Source organism: Triticum aestivum, chromosome 5A (assembly GCF_018294505.1).
Source record: "Triticum aestivum cultivar Chinese Spring chromosome 5A, IWGSC CS RefSeq v2.1, whole genome shotgun sequence".
Taxonomy (NCBI): Eukaryota; Viridiplantae; Streptophyta; class Magnoliopsida; order Poales; family Poaceae; genus Triticum; species Triticum aestivum.
In genome coordinates, this window is record NC_057806.1 from 83,079,387 (window position 1) to 83,097,457 (window position 18,071).

General features: G+C 47.2%; 1 pseudogene; it reads left to right on the forward strand.

Moving 5' to 3' along the window:
• Positions 1-16,712: 16,712 nt before the first annotated feature.
• LOC123106637 (cytochrome c oxidase subunit 6a, mitochondrial-like) lies at positions 16,713-17,244 on the forward strand (annotated as a pseudogene).
• The last annotated feature ends 827 nt before the right edge of the window (positions 17,245-18,071 follow it).

Genomic DNA, 18,071 nt, shown 5'->3' on the forward strand with positions numbered 1-18,071 from the left:
CCCAACCCCTGTTATCTACCTACGTTAGATGCGATGTTTGTGAGCTGTCATTTGTTTGATGTTTTTTCCCGACAGCCACAAATAAAATCTGCCTTTTCAAAACTTTTTGTTTGTATTGTGTGCATCCCTCTCTATCTCTCTTATCTCACCCCAAACCCATGGACCCAATAGAGGATGAATGAAGATGAGCTTGTATTTTCTGGACCGATGAGTCAGTTGGAGACGGACCGATGAATTCAGAACATGGAGGATCACATGAAGAATAACCCTGTAGTCGAAAAGGATATGACCCAGCATGCTCTTCAGTGCTTTGAAAGAGGTGCTGCTACTTGGTGGAGAATGTACCAAACCATCAATGGATGGCAAGGAGTAACCACTTGGAAAGAATTTAAGTTGACTTTGCCAAAGTCTCGGTTTGTGTCCCAGAAGTTGAAGCCTTATGGAAAGGATATGAAGAAACCTTGTGCATGCAAGATTTGTGGAGAAATAGGACACACCCGTAAAGAACACAAGGATGAATACCCTAATTGTGAAGGAAGTCACCCAGTTGAAGAATGCCCAATTAGGTAGATTACTTGTTTCTTATGTGAAGGGACTACCCACTATCTTGCTCAGTGTCACATTTACCCCATGGTACAACGAACCATCCAGCAGAAGAAAGAAGAAATGAAAGGAGCCCTCATGGAAATTTTAGAAGAAGCTGTGATGGAGGACACACCTAAAGAGGACCCGAGTAAACCCTGCACTAAGTCTTGCTATTCATGTGGAGAAGAAGGACACATCTCCCAAAATTGTTTGAATGGGGATCTAGTAGAATTCCCGACAGAGGAAGTAGAGTATGACCCACAAGAAATAGAATCCATGATTGGAACGGAAAAATCCAGGAAGAGAAGTAGATTGGATACCAGGAAGGACCTGAGTCATATCACCTATTACAGGTGCAAGGAGTCAGGGCACTAAATCAATAGTTGCCCAAAAAGGAAATCTCTAGACTTGTCAGAAGTAATATGTTTTAGTTGTAATGGAGCAGGGCACTTTGCCAGAGAATGCCCCAAGGAGAAGGAAACTTGTGCTAGATAGTTGAGTTTGCAACAAAAGAAATGGAGTAGTAGAAGTGAGAACATTTTCATTTATATTGAGGTGTTGAGTTGAGACATGTAATGGAAAAGCGAGAGATTGTAATCACTTGAGAATGAAGAAAGTTAGCATCGTTGGTACTGATATGGATTTTATGAGTTGTTACTCTATGAAGAAGAATTTTGGCCATTCTGAGGATATGAGAAATATGGTCTATGGAAGATTTGTGCATTTTAAGGGTGGTAGTACCCTGTAAGAACCCTTGAACCTTGGAAAAGATAAGGATACTCCACTGAGTGGATTTCAGACAAAATGAATACGAGTTTTGTCTCGATATGTGTGATGCCCCAAGAGTATGTGGGATGAAGTTGGAGACCGTCAGTTGTTGGACCAAATGTGATCAAGGAGTCAGAAGAGAATGTTAAGTTGATTCGAGATAGACTGAAGGTAGCTCAGTCCAGGCAGAAGAGTTATGCAGACTTAAAAACGCAAGGAGGTAGTCTATGAAATTGGAGACAGAGCATGTCTTCGTGTGTTCCCTCTACGAGGAGTTAAACGATTTGGAGTTAAGGGAAAGTTAGTCCCGAGATTTCTAGGACCATACCGAGTTTTGGAGCGTATGGGAGAAGTGGCCAACAAGTTGGAGTCACCCGAAGGACTGTTAGGAGTTCATGATGTGTTTTATGTTTCCCGGTTGAAGAAGTGCCATGCAGAGATGGCCAATATTCCCTGTAAGGACGCTTGACCCTGGAAAGGATAATGATGTTCCACGAAGTGGAATATGGACTTCATAAATATAAGTTTTTATCTCGGTATGAGGGATATCCCAAGAGGATGAAGAATGAATTACTATTGGATATAAAGGAGGTATGATGTCGGAAATATGGATCAATGGAAACTCCATGATGAGTCTGAGTAATCATGTCCTAGTTTGGTGCCAATAGAAGGAAGGAAGACAGTACAATTGGATGGATTTAAGAATACTAAGAAGTTGTAAGTTGGAATAATGATCAGTTGCCCGATGATAAGTTCAAGGGCCATAACCCACAGGCCCCAGGACCTGCCAAGAAGCAAGCACACTCTTGCTGAAGGAAAAACCCTGGAAGGAGTGACGACTTTATCAACCGACGATCTTATAGGAGTGACGCAAAACCTGAGGGTTGTGAAAGGACGATAGTTGTTTGTTTAGCTTGCAGAATCTATGGATCCATCCGAACCTAGTTCATGGACAAGAGAAATTCTGCAATGCTTGTGAGGATGGACGAGTGTTAGAATGCGAGATTCGCTAAACCGTATACAAGGTAATGATTTGGATGCGGGATGGATCGATCACCATACCGACTTACTCTTATTATTCGCCTTGCTATATGGGATGGTAAATCTGAGTGACTTACCTATAGTAGAGAGATGACGATCAAAACCTTGTTTAAGCCTTAGAATGGTATAGGTATTTTTTCCTTGTACAATGCAGTTTTTGCCAACCGTAGGTTATACGGTGCGGATCAACCAGACCCATTTCCTGCAGAAGGAACCATAAATTGTTGACCACCATGAGATATCGATAGTTGTTTAGTTTTGGCGCCAGACCCGTCAGCTAAGAAGACCCAGTCACAGAAGAACCTTACCAAGATGAAAGACAGAAGAATTGAGGAAAATGTTATGCCACTACCGAAAGAGCCCAGATAAGGAATTATCCTGAAGATCTGAGAAGACCGACACTATTAACAATATGGATGAAGTATATGAGTTTTGATGGAACCGTAACCATGCTTCTAAGGGTGGTAGCACCCCAGACCCTGTGTGATGATCGATGGATTTTGAGGAAACCCCCAAACCCTAACCTATTTCTTGCTAGCCTCTCCGAATCTCAAGGACGAGATTCATTTTAAGGGTGGTAGGTTTGTAACATCCCAAAATTCTAAATTTTGGAATGTTATAATAAATAGATAGCTTGATTGATTGTTTGATTGTTGTGTGATTAATTGAGTGAAATTCAAAACCTTTTTGAAAGTTAAATGAGAGGAAATAAAAGGACTTTCCCAAACTTTCATTTTTCATTCGTGATCTCTGTGAATTCAAATTCTTTTCACCACGAAACCCTGGAGAGAAGATGACATCACTTCTTCCATTTATTTAATGACAAGGGTTGTTGAAAATATTTGAATTTCATTTGGAAAATATTTCCAATTCTGAAACTTTATGCAACTCAATGATTTTCACGAGAGGAGATAAAATGACTTCTTCAAATTATATGAAATATGAGTTGGGAGTTTCAAAGGATCAAATTCAAAGTCTTTTTGGAATTATTTTTCAATTTGGAGTTATTTGGATTTTATTCAAATCATTTTTCTCCAAAAATAAAATACATGGAAAATAGGGTAACATGATTCCCTGCAACATAAAATTTGAGAGAAATAAATTTGATTTCATTTTGGTATTTTTAAAATGATTTTTGTTGGATCTTATTAGAGCAGGAGCACTGTTAGAATTATTAGAATTTGTGTGTATTTTATTTAATGCCAGAAAAATGTTCATGTCATAGAAAATCTTTTTCTAAAATTTTTGATATATAATATGCCAATATAAATTTTTTATTTTATTTTGTTATTCGGTTTTCCTTCTGTTTCTATTTAAAAAAAACTGTACGTGCGGCCCATATTTATTTATCGCCTACATGCGCAGTATAGTAGCTTCTGGCTCCTCATTGTTTTTCTCTTAAATGGGCCAGGCCCAGCCAGCCTTTTCTTTTTTTTCTCTTAGGCCGAATTTTGTAAAAAAAAAACTGCAGCCGCAGCGTGCGCGTGCGGCCGGCCGAAGGCCTTTAGGCCCATCCGCCTCTTTTCTTCTCTATTTCGTGTATTTTCGTTTACGTTTAGTCCCACATTGGCTAGCCTTTGATCCCTAAGCCTCTTTTTCACCAATAAATATAGACCCATAGAGCCTCCAAAAATCATCCGATTCGGGTTAAATCAATATTTTGGTTTGACTAGATTCATTTAAGAAAAATATATTTCTCCTCTCCGGCGCGACCTCTGGAAATTGTCTCCTTTCTCCAAAGTTGTCTTTTCTCTGCCTTATAAAGGTATCTTTCTTTGTTCTTTTTCTTCTTATATCTCCGTAGTTTATTATTTTTAGACTAATATGATAAAATAATTAGATTATCAATTAGTCTACGTATTTATACATTAGACCCTAGCCCGTAGCTTTTTTTTCCGTAAAACAGCTTGGCCCTGAATTTTCAAATAGCCTTTTACTTGTTTGTCCAAATCCAACGAAACCAACGCCCACTTCTTCGTTATGATCTGCTCTATCCAGTAAAACAACTTAAACATGTTTTTGAAAAGTTGAAAATTTGAATTAGAACAGATTTGAATTCAAACTTCGTTTGATCATAACTTGAGTTTCATAACTCTGATTTAGTTGATTCTTTTTGCAAATCGAAGCTCTTGACCTAAACATTTAATAAGGCCAAATTCACATAATTTTGGTACTATTAGAAAAAAATTTATGTTGCAAGGGTTATTTGCTTGGTTTTGAAGTTTTCCGAATCGCCTTCTTCGTTCTTTCTGATCTTTTGAGTGATTGCTTATGTGTGGTTACTATTGCTTGCTTACGATAGATTGACCGGAGTGTGACGAGTAGAACTATCAAGAGTTTTGAGTGCGAATCATCTTCACCAAAATTGCAAGCAAGTTCACACTTTGATCATACCCCCTTCCATACCGAGTTTTTATGCATTAGTTCCAATCCTCAAACATTGCATGATTAGGATGTCATTAACATGTGGGTATTGGGAAGTAGTTGATGAGGTAGGAACCTATTGCCCTGCATTCAACTCTTGGGAGTTACTATTGCGTTATGCTTATAGTGCCATGCTATGCTCGTAGACGTGGATTGGGTTTTGAGAGTATTCATGACAGATGTGAGATTGTTAATTAATGGTTTACTTAAGGTGGCAACTTAAACACACATCTGGGTGGATTGGGGTACCTGGGTATTCCAGGATTGCCTGTCTAGGCACCTGGGTAGACCAGGATTGCCTGTTTTTTTATGGACCGCCACCCAGGCTCAAAGGGATCATGAGATTATTCATACTAGAAACTTCTGTGTGCAGCCACAAGCTATTATGGGCTCTAGCATAGTTGATTAAGTCGTGCGAACTCTTACAGGGTAGACTAGCAGATGTAGGGGAAAGTAGGTGTAACGGTCTATCCATCGTAAGGTGCTAGCGCTTCTGAAATACTATGTCTCGGTCATCAGTCTTCTCAAACACCATGTAGTGCGAGAAACTAAACGGAGGCAATCGAGTCTTGTGGGGAAAAGTGCGCAAACCTCTGCAGAGTGTACAAACTAATCATGATTAGCCGTGTCCCCGGTTATGGACGTCTTGAGTATCTAGTTCTTGGATTATCCTGTTGATCTCATCACGTTACTTTAAATAATTTGTTGGGTTTAATGATGTTACTTAATTGGGATTGAGAATGCTGTCAACCATTCTCAATGTTTAACAACCACCATGATAGTTAAATAAAATTTATTCCTTTGTAGTAGGGAAAAATTGGCTTTTCGCAAAAAACCTTATAACCATAGAGCTTTTCCACCAGCCAAATATGCATGTAGTGATAGCCATTGTTCATCATTCTCTATGGTGTGAATTTGCCAGTACATTCAATGTACTGAACCTTTGTGGCTGCAACGTCTCATGTTGCAGGATTATCTTACGACGAGTAAGTGGTACGTTAGGGTTACGATTTCTACACTCAACTTTGCCGTTGGTGTTGATGGGAATCCACAACCTTGTTACTTCCGCTATTTTGGATTGAGGTAATAGTATTTATGTTACTTATACATGTGATTTACCTCTGTTATAAATCCTCGAGTACTGTGTGTCAGCATACCGATCCAGGGATGACACTTAAGCACGGAGACTTGATCCATTCGGGTCGGGTCGCTACAGTTGGACCCCTTAAAGGCGGAACCCACAAGCAAAAATACTTACTGGTCATGGTGGATAAGTTCACCAAATGGATAGAGACCAAGCCTGTTAAGACGGCCGAATCCGGACCGGTGATAGACTTTATATCCGGGGTTGTACACCGTTACAGCGTCCCTCACAACATCATCACGGATAACGACACAAATTTTATGGCGACGAGGTAAAACTCTAGTGCAAAAACATGGGCATCAAGCTCGATTATGCTTCCGTCTATCACCCACAAACTAACGGCCAGGTCGAACGTGCAAATGGTCTCATCATGAGCGGCATCAAACCCAGATTAGTGCGGTCCCTCAAGGAATCTAACACGCACTGGGTAGAGGAGCTCGACTCCGAACTCTGGGGGCTGCGGACCACGCCGAATCACACCACCGGATACACACCATTCTTTATGGTGTATGACGCAGAGGCAGTTTTACCTTGCGACATAATTCATGACTCACCTCGAGTGCGCATGTACAAAGAAAGAGAAGCCGAGCTCGATCGGCAGGATAGCTTGCACGCATTGGAGGAGGAGCATGACGTGGCAAAAGCCCGTTCCGCATTCTATCAACAGTAGGCTCGAAGATACCAAAGCAGAGAAGTACGGGCCAAAAATTACAACGTTGGCGAATTAGTTCTACGACTACCGGACAAGAAAAAGGACAAACTCAAGCCCAAGTGGGAAGGTCCCTTCATAATTGACCAAGTCCCGACTGGTGGAGTGTACCGCCTACGAGATGCATCGGATAACCGACTCGAGCCGAACCCATGGAACGCAGCCCGTCTCCGAAGATTCTATGCCTAGCGCCGGACTCTGTTGTCGTGTCCTTCCTCTGTCCATTTTTTATATACTTTCTGTCTTACATTCCTCTTCTCTCTCTCTCTCTCTCTCTCTCTCTCTCTCTCTCTCTTATAGCCTTCAAAGGCTCATAAAGTGACGCACTATCCGCGCTCATTAAACCTGGGGGCTTCTTTAAACAGAAGCTTATTTATAGGGGCTTCATGCCCAACACATGTGTCACACTTCCGCATGTACCTTTTATTCACCATTATATGCATCCATATGACTTAAGTTTTGGCCAAGCTGGGTTGCCTGGCTCCTGTGCTTACCCCAACGTTCCCGATTGTTCGGCTAGGTGGTAAAGGGAGCACCTCTGTGATTGTTACTGCCGGGTCAGCCGGACGTGTACCTCAGACTGGGTGAAGCCGAAAGCTAGCATTCTTAAGGGAATATTCGGTCGGTGAACTAAAGATGATCTTTTTTTATTTTATTTATCTATACGCCCCCAGATGTTTTTCCTGCGTTTCTTTTCACAGCATGGACATGCACTTTAGGGCATGCCTCCCAGGGAAAGGAACCCCTAACGGAACTATTCTCCCTGGAAGATGTTTCTTACTAACCATGTAATATAACATAACTAGTCGGGCACTTGTCTGTTCACGCACTAATGACCCCTACGCTTGGTCTCCATGCATTCCCCGGTTCCTATATAACCGCATGAGAATTCGGACACACTCCGGACCGTCAGGTCCTGAGGCTGAAGCGAAAAGGTCGGCCATGACAAATGATCTACAATCGGGCTAGAAGGCATTATAAATGTCAATTAAATTACATAGTCATTTTGAATGATTGTATTCCTCTTCAATACCATCTAACAGGCTGTCTAATTTACAGTCCTGCTGGGAATACTTTGCGGCCAACTCTACTTGGCCGTATACTAAGCTTAGAGGGATCTCCTTCCCATCGGGCCCTATAGGACCGACCTCGGCCATGTGGTTGGGGTCAGCCTTTGTGTACCGCGTCTTCACCATGGCCCAGGCCTCCCTAGCGCCTTGACGGCAGGCCGATATCTTCCACAATCGGAAGCACCGCCGTGCTCCCTTTAGCTTCTACACAAGCTCTCCAAGACCTTCGGGCATGGAGAGGATGGCCACAGGGCCTGGGCGACGTCTTGCATCGCCTGCCGAACTCGATCGAGCAGTTGCGAGAGCTTGGGAAGAAGGTCACCCGTAGAACCGGGCATCTCCTCTGCAGGACGACCTGTTAGCACACCTACAGACATTGCTCTGTGAGTCAACTTCCCCGCCGAACTTTCTTTCAAAGGTTCGTTCAAGCACTTACTAAATATGCCGCGCCGAAGCCGCTGATTCTCCTTAACAGAGTCTGACAGCTGGGCACGAACATCTTTCAGCTCGACGCCCAGCTTGGTGTTGGCATCTTGGAGATCGTTCTTCTCCCGCCTCACCTTGGTCAACACCTTCTCACCAGCCTTTAGATGGCGTAGGAGGTGTTGGCTTTCCGGATTCAATCCGGCGCAATCTGCAATTTCATTTGTCATATTCGAACCCATTTCGTGCTTCGCAAAATACTTATCTTTCGAAGTATATATTACCAGAGGGGGTCTCCTTGGGCTCCCCTGCCGCGGCTAGTGCGGCCTCAAGTTGGGATTTGCACTCTTCCAGGTCCTTGGACAGTAGGGAATTCTTTTCTATAAGAACCTGCATAACAGATGATCCTTAAATCAGTTATTCTAACTGTTTCAAGTCTCGGGGGCTACTGGTATATATATAATTACCAAAATTTTCTTACCCGTATGTCTTCTACATATTGCTCCGTGGCTCTGGCTAGACCATTTTGAGCGGCATGGAGGTACGCATCTCCCGACTTGAAGGCATCTAACGCCTCTTGGGAGACACAAGCGTCGCGAAGAATTGTCCAGCGACGCCTGTGGTTCATGGCACTCTCCACCTTAGAGTTGGTGGCAGACAACCTGTCCACATCCTCCATCGGAGGAGCGTCTGGTGCGCGCCTTGTGTTCGGCTCCGCTTCCGGGCCAGGCTTTGGAGCCTGGCTGGCGGAGGCGCGATTGGCAGTCTCTCCGAATATAGTTCGGTGAGGTCTCTTTGTCCTGAAGAGGGCACAAGTGTTAATATGCCTCGAAGGTATAACACCTGGGATAAGGGGGCGCGCCATACCTTTGCACTGGCGCCTCGGTCTGGACTGCACCTCTTTTCTGCCCACGGGGCCCTGCGGCCCCTCGTTGGCTTGTCGCCGCAGGTTCGGCCTCCCGTTTTTGGGAGGCCGGGATTAGCCCTGGATAATCAGCCGTAATGGCCACCAAGGTGTTGTCCTTGCTCAATTGATGGAACACTCCATCAATCAGCTCCACCGAAAGGTCCGGATCCTCTTGAGAGTCCGGGTCAAGGGACCATCCTGGGTCCTCAGGTTGTGGAGGAGGGCTGTTTATTTCTTTAACAGCCTGGCGCAGTTCCTGCGTTGAAATCGCTGGACTGAATATTTAACAATGGGGATATAAAACGGATGGGCAAGATGCGACCACTTACCCAGCTTGGAGGATTGTACATAGAAAATCCACCCTTTGGGTCGACGCGGAGAAAATCCTTCTCTTCTCCCTTGTACAAAGTGGACAAGGTCTTTATTAGAGCCGCAGCCGAATCTGGCCCCTTACGGCCGTAGCGGGTGGTGTCGTCCTCCCCATTGAAGTCCCACATGGGGTGGCCTCTATACTGTAGCGGCTGCACCCCTCACATGATGCATGCGGTCATGACCCCGATCATGGTCAGTCCGGAATGAGCTAACAATCTTATCTAGCCCATCAGGTAAAAAACGTCCTTGTCGCTTTCCCTCCGAGGCATCCGTGGACGCCAACTTAGGCGCTTCTTCAGTGGGGCGCTGTCAAACTCAGGGAGGCCGATCCGGACAGGATCCGGCAGTGGGATGTCCTCTATGTAAAACCATTCTGAGGGCCAGTCCTCGGACGCCTTCTTTGGGGTTCCGGATAGGTATCCGGTCCCGGCGATGCGCCACACTTCGGCTCCGCCCACTTGATACATTGACCCCTTCCGAGAATGGGGCACAAGGCAGAATAGCTATTTCCACAGTCCAAAATGAGCCTCAACACCCAAAAACAGCTCGCAGAGGGCTACGAAGCCCGCGATATGCAATACGGAGGCGGGCGTAAGATTGTGTAGCTGGAGGCCATAGTACTCCAGTAGCCCCCGAAGAAACGGATGGATTGGAAATCCGAGCCCTCTTATTAGATAAGGGACAAGGCATACCCGCTCTTCTTTGGAGGGTTGGGGGCACTCTCCGCTTGCTCTCCACCATTATAAACGGCAAGACCGGCTCAAACCGGGACCATATAGGCCGGGGGAAAAAACCCCTTGGTCTGGAGCGTCACTAGCTCGCTATGCGGGATGGAGCATCTTTCCCAATATCCAGGCTTAGGGCTGGAAGGGCAAAGGGAGGAGTTACGGTGGCTGGCCATGGTGGAATGGACCTTTGTCGGATGCGCTCTGATGAACACTCGCGAAAGGGAGAAGGTGTGGTCTGGATCTAAATCCTCGTCCCCTTAAATGGGCGGCTCATTTACGCGGCTAGGGGTGTGGATGTAAAAACACTCAAACTTTTCATATTCATTTGACACGTGGGAGACGGCTATTATTGGGCGTAGAAGCCAAGGAGCGCAACATTTACAAGAAACCGGACTTTATTCAACAGGTACATGGAATTTGGAGGAGAACCCGCCTTGCAATGCCGAAGACAATCTGCGCGCCAGACTCATCGCCTGGTTCGGGGGCTACTGAGGGAGTCCTGGATTAGGGGGTGTCCGGATGGCCGGACTATACCTTCAGCCGGACTCCTGGACTATGAAGATACAAGATTGAAGACTTCGTCCCGTGTCCGGAAGGGACTTGGCATGGAAGGCAAGCTTGGCGATACGGATATGTAGATCTCCTACCATTGTAACCGACTCTATATAACCCTAACCCTATCCGGTGTCTATATAAACCGGAGGGTTTTAGTCTGTAGGACATCATATTCATACACAATCATACCATAGGCTAGCTTCTAGGGTTTAGCCTCTCTGATCTCGTGGTAGACCTACTCTTGTACTACCCATATCATCAATATTAATCAAGCAGGACGTAGGGTTTTACCTCCATCGAGAGGGCCCGAACCTGGGTAAAACTTCGTGTCCCTTGTCTCCTGTTACCATCCGGCCTAGACGCACAGTTCGGGACCCCCTACCCGAGATCCGCCGGTTTTGACACCGACACTGACCTAATCGGCTGCTCAATTGACACCTACCCATGGAGCCGCTCGCTCTGGCATGACGTCTGCGTAGAGGTCCGTCCCTGCAACACCGATAAATCTGAGTGGTCGAGCTCTAGCCGCGGCAGCCCCGCAAGGCGCCACCTCACCAGGCCCTCAGTGCTCCAATCACTTCCCCGGAGCGACCAATGGTTGGCTGGCAACCGTAGCGACAGGTCTTGTCTCTCCTTATGATTGGTATGTTGGACCCACTCCAGGAGCAACGTTGGGGACATCGCGGGCTATCTCTCCCTCTCTCCGGCACGGACCGCTTGCACGTTAAAAGGGGGGCGCCTGAGCATCACAACTCATGGGCTCCTACTGGCTCTCCAGCTCTCACCCCCTGGCCTTGACCCATGGCATCGCGACCTATCATACCAGAGGCGGCTGAGCTCGCTTGAGGGCTGGGACCTGATGACGTAGAGCATTAAGGAAAGTGAGGGGAAGTGGGAAGAAGCTCGCGAGGACCTAACCCAGCAGCACCTCAGCTACCGCCACTCGGGCCGGGCGCCCCGTCGAAGAACTACCCCAAACTCAAAAGATAAGTCACGCCCTTACAGGAGCTGGACCAACGCAGCACCAAACCCTCGCCTAGTGCAGCTCTGTCACGACGGTGTTGCCTTCCTTTCTCGCCCAGCGAGGGATGCTCGAGCGCCAAAGGGGACCTCCTGAGCATCGCGACTCGGGGGCTCTTACCGGACCTCGGGCCGCTCACCTCCTGGCCTTGACCACGACATCGCGACCTGGCATACCAGCGACGGCTGAAGCCTGCCTGGGGACTGGGACCTGCCAGCGTAGAGCTCTAAGTCCTCGTGAGGATAGAAAGGGGGAGCCGAGCTGGGTTAGGACAAGCATCTCGCATCGATTCATATTAGGGATATAATGTTCGCAAACGACATGGCAGGCGCCTTACATACCCCCGCGGGGTGTTGCTTCGATTCCTCGCAGGGAACAAAAGGTGCTAATCCTAAGGAACGCTAATTGCCCGCGCCTCCGCAAGCGACGCCATCATCAACAGTGGACTGCCCGGCACCGACGCCAACCCCACCCAGATCAGTGGCCTCGGCGGCCCGATGCAGTTGCCCTACTCCGAGCACGGCTCGAGCTCGGAGGCTCATAGCTGACGTCGCTCGTCTCCGGAGTCACGAGAAGCTCGGGGGAGCCGCTGGATTCCCCAGCTTCCCCGCTGCCGCCTGAAGAGCTGCTGGAGGGCCGATGGGCAGGCCAGGTCCTCGCCAGTCCGATGCCCCTGCCGCTTTCCTTGGGGCAGCACTCCAACCGGCGTCCTTCAGCATCGAAGACCTTGAAGAACATCAGTGAGGCGCCATTGTATTCAAGATGAATTACGAGGGCACCCTCCGTCCGACAGACCCGAACGATCTCACCCCAGCCCCGGGTCATGTAGACCTTGCCCGGAGCGACGACCGCGACCTCTGCTCCGGTCGCGAGGGTGCTGCAGTCGGTGTGCTGCAGCCAGAGCTCCAGAGACCCGCTCGGCGGCATCTCGAAGGCGAAGGAGGGAGGAAGGTGGATCTAAGAGCATGGGGGCATGGCGGCATGGAGCACGAGCTCACAGGAGGAGCCCTCAGCATGGACTCCAGGAGGAACGACGCGCACCGCCGTGACTCGCCGGCGGCGGCGGCACCGTCGGTGTCGCTCGACGCCCTCTTCCCCAGGGCCCTCGATTCAGGCGTACAAGGGTAGTGGAAACCCAGGCGGCGGCCGCTCGTACCAGGGCCTCGATGCCTCCTGCCAAGCACCCTCATCTCGGCGGCAGGGGACTAGCCGTTTCTTCGGCGGAAGAGGGTCAGGACGTTCTCGGGGGGCCTTTCCCTTCTCTTCTGCAGAAAACCGGCGGATTGGTGCCATTGGTGTAAGGAGAAGAAAGGACGAGGAAGAAGAAGGAAAGGAGTAGCAGGAAGGGATAAGCTAACGAGGCTCACGCGGCCCCGTACTTATAGCCGGAGAAGGCCAACCGCCGGCCACCACGATCGCAGGTAATCATGACCCATTTCTCTGCACGTAGGGACTTGTCGAGTCGAGCGGTTGCTGAGGCGTCGTGGGGAAGCACAGACGCCCGTGTCCAATCAATCGCCACGCGGCGCCCAAGGCCGCAAGCTATTGGGGCCCGCGGCGCTTCACGCTTGCCCCTTCGCTTCTCTGCTAAGCCAAGCCCGGGCGCGCCTTGGGCCCGGGGGCTACTGTCGGTGTTCTGGGAACGGGGGTCCCCAGACTTGCCTGCCTGCGGCCTGCGGCGTGGCTCGAGTGGGGCCCCAGTGCGGCCCAGCTTCATCAGCTCAAGCTCAAGACCCTCGCAAGGGGCCAAGCCTTGCGAGGCAGACGACAGGAGGCTTCCTCAGGAGCAGCCTCATCAGGCAGGCTCGCGAGGAGGCGGAGAGATCAAGGCAGGGTTGCCTCACGTGGAGCCCGTGATGCAAGCCATGACGATCGAGATTAGGCGGGCGCCAGGCAGGCGTCGGCCTGCGCAGTGTCCTTGTTTCCCCTTCGGTGCAAAGGGAGGAAGCACATGCCTGGGCATCGGGCAAAGGTTACCATTCCGGTGCAACGAGACCAAGACCAGCAGAGCGGCAGGACGGAGGTCACCGTGGAGCCCAAGACGGTGTCATCACCAGTGCTTTTGGCGGCCGAAGACCACCTTTGGTCAGGATAACTTGTACTAGATGTTCCCCTTCAAAATGGCCAATTGTTGGCGCCCTTCCTGCTCATTTTTTGGGAAGAGGACCAAGGCCTCTATAAATAGGACTAGCCCTCGAGCAGAGAGAGGGGAGAAAAAGAGAGAAAGAGAAAAAGAAGAGAAGAGAGAAAAGAGAGAAGAGAGAGAGAGAGAGAGAGAGATCCAGACCGAGTAGAACACACCGCACCAGCTCAAGAACACCTCTCGCGAGGCCGTTCTTCCCCCTATATTGTTCATCATCAGCCCCTGAGGCAATCCACCACACCACACACTGGAGTAGGGTATTACACCACATTGGTGGCCCGAACCAGTATAAACCTAGTGTCCCTTGAGTGTTCTTCTTTCTGGCCTAGATTTCTTGAGAGCCATAGATGCGTGAGTCGGTAGGGGAAAGATCTCCGTGCGCACCCCAGAGTTTGAACCTTAAGGGTCTACCGGAACCCGAAATCTGACACATGCGGTGACCATGCAGCGGGCATGCGAGTTTACGCGCTCTGGAGTTGCGGCCCTCGGCCACCATCCAAACCTCAATGTATCACCACCAAACCATGTATTTCTAATTAAATAAATACTTATGTACCTACAAATGATTTTTGGAAAAAATAAAAAGCAAACTATGAGGCAGCTGCAGTTCAAATTTGACCCGCTTCCTACTGAGTCGGCGGAAATTTGTCTTTTTCACCAAAGGTGTATAAATACTTTTGACTACCAACCATTTTGTCAATTGTACATTAAATAAGTCCTAATATATTATAAAAAATGACCTAGTCTCATTTTGCAATAAATATATGGTAGGTCCTTCACAAAAAAACACATTTTTAGCACTCGAAAAATAGAAAATGAATTTTCCGTCCAAAGAAAAGGAAAACTTCCTTAGGCAACATTGTTTGACATCCGAAGATGCACCCTTGTGCACAATATGAGATCATTTGAATGAACTATGCCATGATTGGGGCCTTAAGATTGATCATTTGGCTTGAAAGTCATGCATCTTCACACATGATAGTTCGTTTCTGAGAACACTTTTTAAAAATAATTACCGTATTACAAGTTTATTATTTTTCCTGATAACTTTGTCACATATAATGACACAATGCAAATGTTTTCCAATTTTTTGATTTTCTTTGAATTTTTTTATGTTCATTTCAAAATGTGGTCAAAACGGCGGGAGTGACCGTTCCTAGCTAGTGGTTGAATCTTGGAATTTTTTTGGTGTTTCTATGATTAAATAGATACTTTTGTACCTAGAAATTATTTTGGAAAAAAATAGCAAACTAGGCGATCGCAGTTCAAATTTGACCCACTTCCAACTGAAACGGCGGAAATTTGTCTTTTTCACCAAAGGTGGATCAAAACTTTTTACACCCAACCATTAGGACAATTCTGCACTAAATATGGACTATTATTTTATAAAAATGATTTGGTCTAATATTGCAACAATTATTTGGTAGTTCCTTCACACAAAAAAACTCATTTTGGGCACTCAAAAAATGGAAAATTGATTTTTTGTCCAAAGAAAATGAAAACTCCTTTAGGCAACATTGTTTTCCATTCCAATATGCACCCTTGTGCACAATATGAGATCATTTTAACAAACTATGCCATGAATGTGGCCATAAGATTGATCATTTGGCTTGAAAGCCATGAATCTTCACAAATGGTAGGTCATTTTTGAGAACATTTTTTTAAAAGAATTGCCGTATTATAAGTTTATTATTTTTCCTGGTAACTTGGTCACATATAATGACACAATGCGAAGGTTTTCCAATTTTTTGATTTTTTTGATTTTTTATGCCCATTTCCAAATGCGGTCAAAACGGCGGGAATGACCGTTCCTAGCTAGTGGTTGAATCTTGGAATTTTTTTGAGGTTTCTCTGATTCAATAGATACTTAAGTACTTAAAAATGATTTTTTAAAAAAAAAATAAAAAGCAAACTATGAGGCAGCTGCAGTTGAAATTTTACCGGCTTCCTACTAAATCGACGAAAATTTGTCTTTTTCACGAAAGGTGGATCAAATCTCTTGACAACCAGCCATTTGGTCAATTGTGCATTAAATATGTCCTACTATTTTATAAAATTGATTTGGTACAATTATGCAACAAATATATGGTAGGTCATTAAAAAAAGTCATTTTGGGCACTCGAAAAATGATTAAAAATAGCTAGAAAGATTAGAAATGCATACAAATCGATCCTTATCCATAAAATATGGTCTAACTCTAGTGAAAATTTGTGTGGTGCCCTTTTGCAAAAAAAAATTGATAGCTACTTTACAAAATCCCTTTATTTTTAATATTTGAAAACTATTTTAAGTTACTGAATTTCCGAACCAATCAGAACTCTTCCAACGGATCGATGACATGCATCCATCCATCTCTCCATCCCACATTCATCCATTCATCTATCTACAGAAAAAAGAAAAAAAAGAAAAAGAGATACCCCACCCACAGCCCAAACCCTAGATCAGATCCCATCAACCCCTCCTCCCTCGTCCCCATCTCCTCGCCGCCGCCGCCACCTCCTCCCCGTCCCCGGCCCCCTCCCGATCCAGTCCTCCGTCTCATTCCCCTCGTCCAAACCCACCAACGCGACCGCGCACCCACCCACCCACCCACCAAAGCGAGCTCCTCTCTCCCTCGTCTCTCCCTCTCCCCCGCACCACTCCTCGCTGCCGCCACCACCACCACCTACGACACCCGATCCCTCCTAAATCCGGTGTCCTCTGGCGGTGCCGAGCACACCACGGTGACCCCATCCCTCCGCTCCTTCCTCCCATGCATGGCGGCGAGCGAGCCAGCCAAACCGACCCCCGTTCCCTGAAAGCAGCAGCAGCACCACCCACCCATGGCCTTCCTAACGGCGAGATCCGGCCTCCTCTCCCTGGCGGCGCGTGCCAGGCCCTTGCCCCAGCCCCGGTCGGGTGCCGCATGTACACCTCGCGAACCCTACCTCCCTCTCTTCTATCCCCCGATTTGATCGATCGTTTGATGTGGATTTGGGGATTTTTCTCGTTTGATTGATGATGATGCCTCACAGATGAGACGGCCAAGTGGGAGAAGATCACCATCATGGGGGCCGTCACCTTCACCCTCCTGATGGCTGGAACCTCTCCAAGGGCCACCCCCACTTCGACGAGCCGCTAGTCAGATCTCGTGCCTATGCTACATTTTGGGTCTTGTGGTGGTCGTGACTCGGGTCTGATTTGTTTCTCGTGTTGCAGGCCTACCCCTACCTACACATCCGCAACAAGGAGTTCCCTCGGGGTATGAATTGTCTACCCCTTCCTTCCGGTGCCCATTTCAATGCCTACGTCTGTAACTTCCTCCTTGATTTGACTGTTTGCGACGTGATTTTTATCAAAAGTCACATGGTTTAATTGGATGCGATATGGTTTGGGTTAAAATGGGCAATATGTGTATGCTTTGGGTTTCACATTTCGTTCTAGGTATATGGTGTGTTTCATTTGTTAGTTGGATTCAGCTGTACACAACTCACTGAAATACTGAATAATGTTAATGGTTCAGTCCTTCTCCTTCGCGCGAGTCCTCTCCCCTGTTGCTGTCCTTCTCCTTCACCTGTTGTTGTCTCTCTCTCCCACATCTTTGCAGCTGCTCTGCTTCCTCACCTCCATTGCTGTTGCTTCTCTTGTGAACGTCAAACTGTTGTTGCTCTTCTCTTAAGTCCCCACGCTGCTATTGCTAACCCCGCTGTTGCTCCTCTCTATTTCTGCACCTCCTGCTGCTTGCCTCTTCTCTGAATCCACTAAACCTGTTGCTGCACTTCTTCTCTGAACCTCTTTCTTGCTGCTCACTGCTACTCGTGCCTATGCTATATTTCGGGTCTTGTGGTGGTCGTGACCCGAGCCTAATTTGTTTCTCGTGTTGCAGGCCTACCCCTACCTACACATCCGCAACAAGGAGTTCCCGGGGTATGTATTGTCTACCCTTCCTTCCGGTTCCCATTTCAATGCCTACGTCTGTAACTTCCTCCTTGATTTGACTGTTTGCGATGTGATTTTTATCAAAAGTCACATGGTTTGATTGGATGCGACATGCTTTGGGTTAAAATGGGCAATATGTGTATGCTTTGGGTTTCACATTTCCTTCTAGGTATATGGTGTGTTTCATTTGTTAGTTGGATTCAGCTGTACACAACTCACTGAAATACTGAATAATGTTAATGATTCAGTCCTTCTCCTTCGTG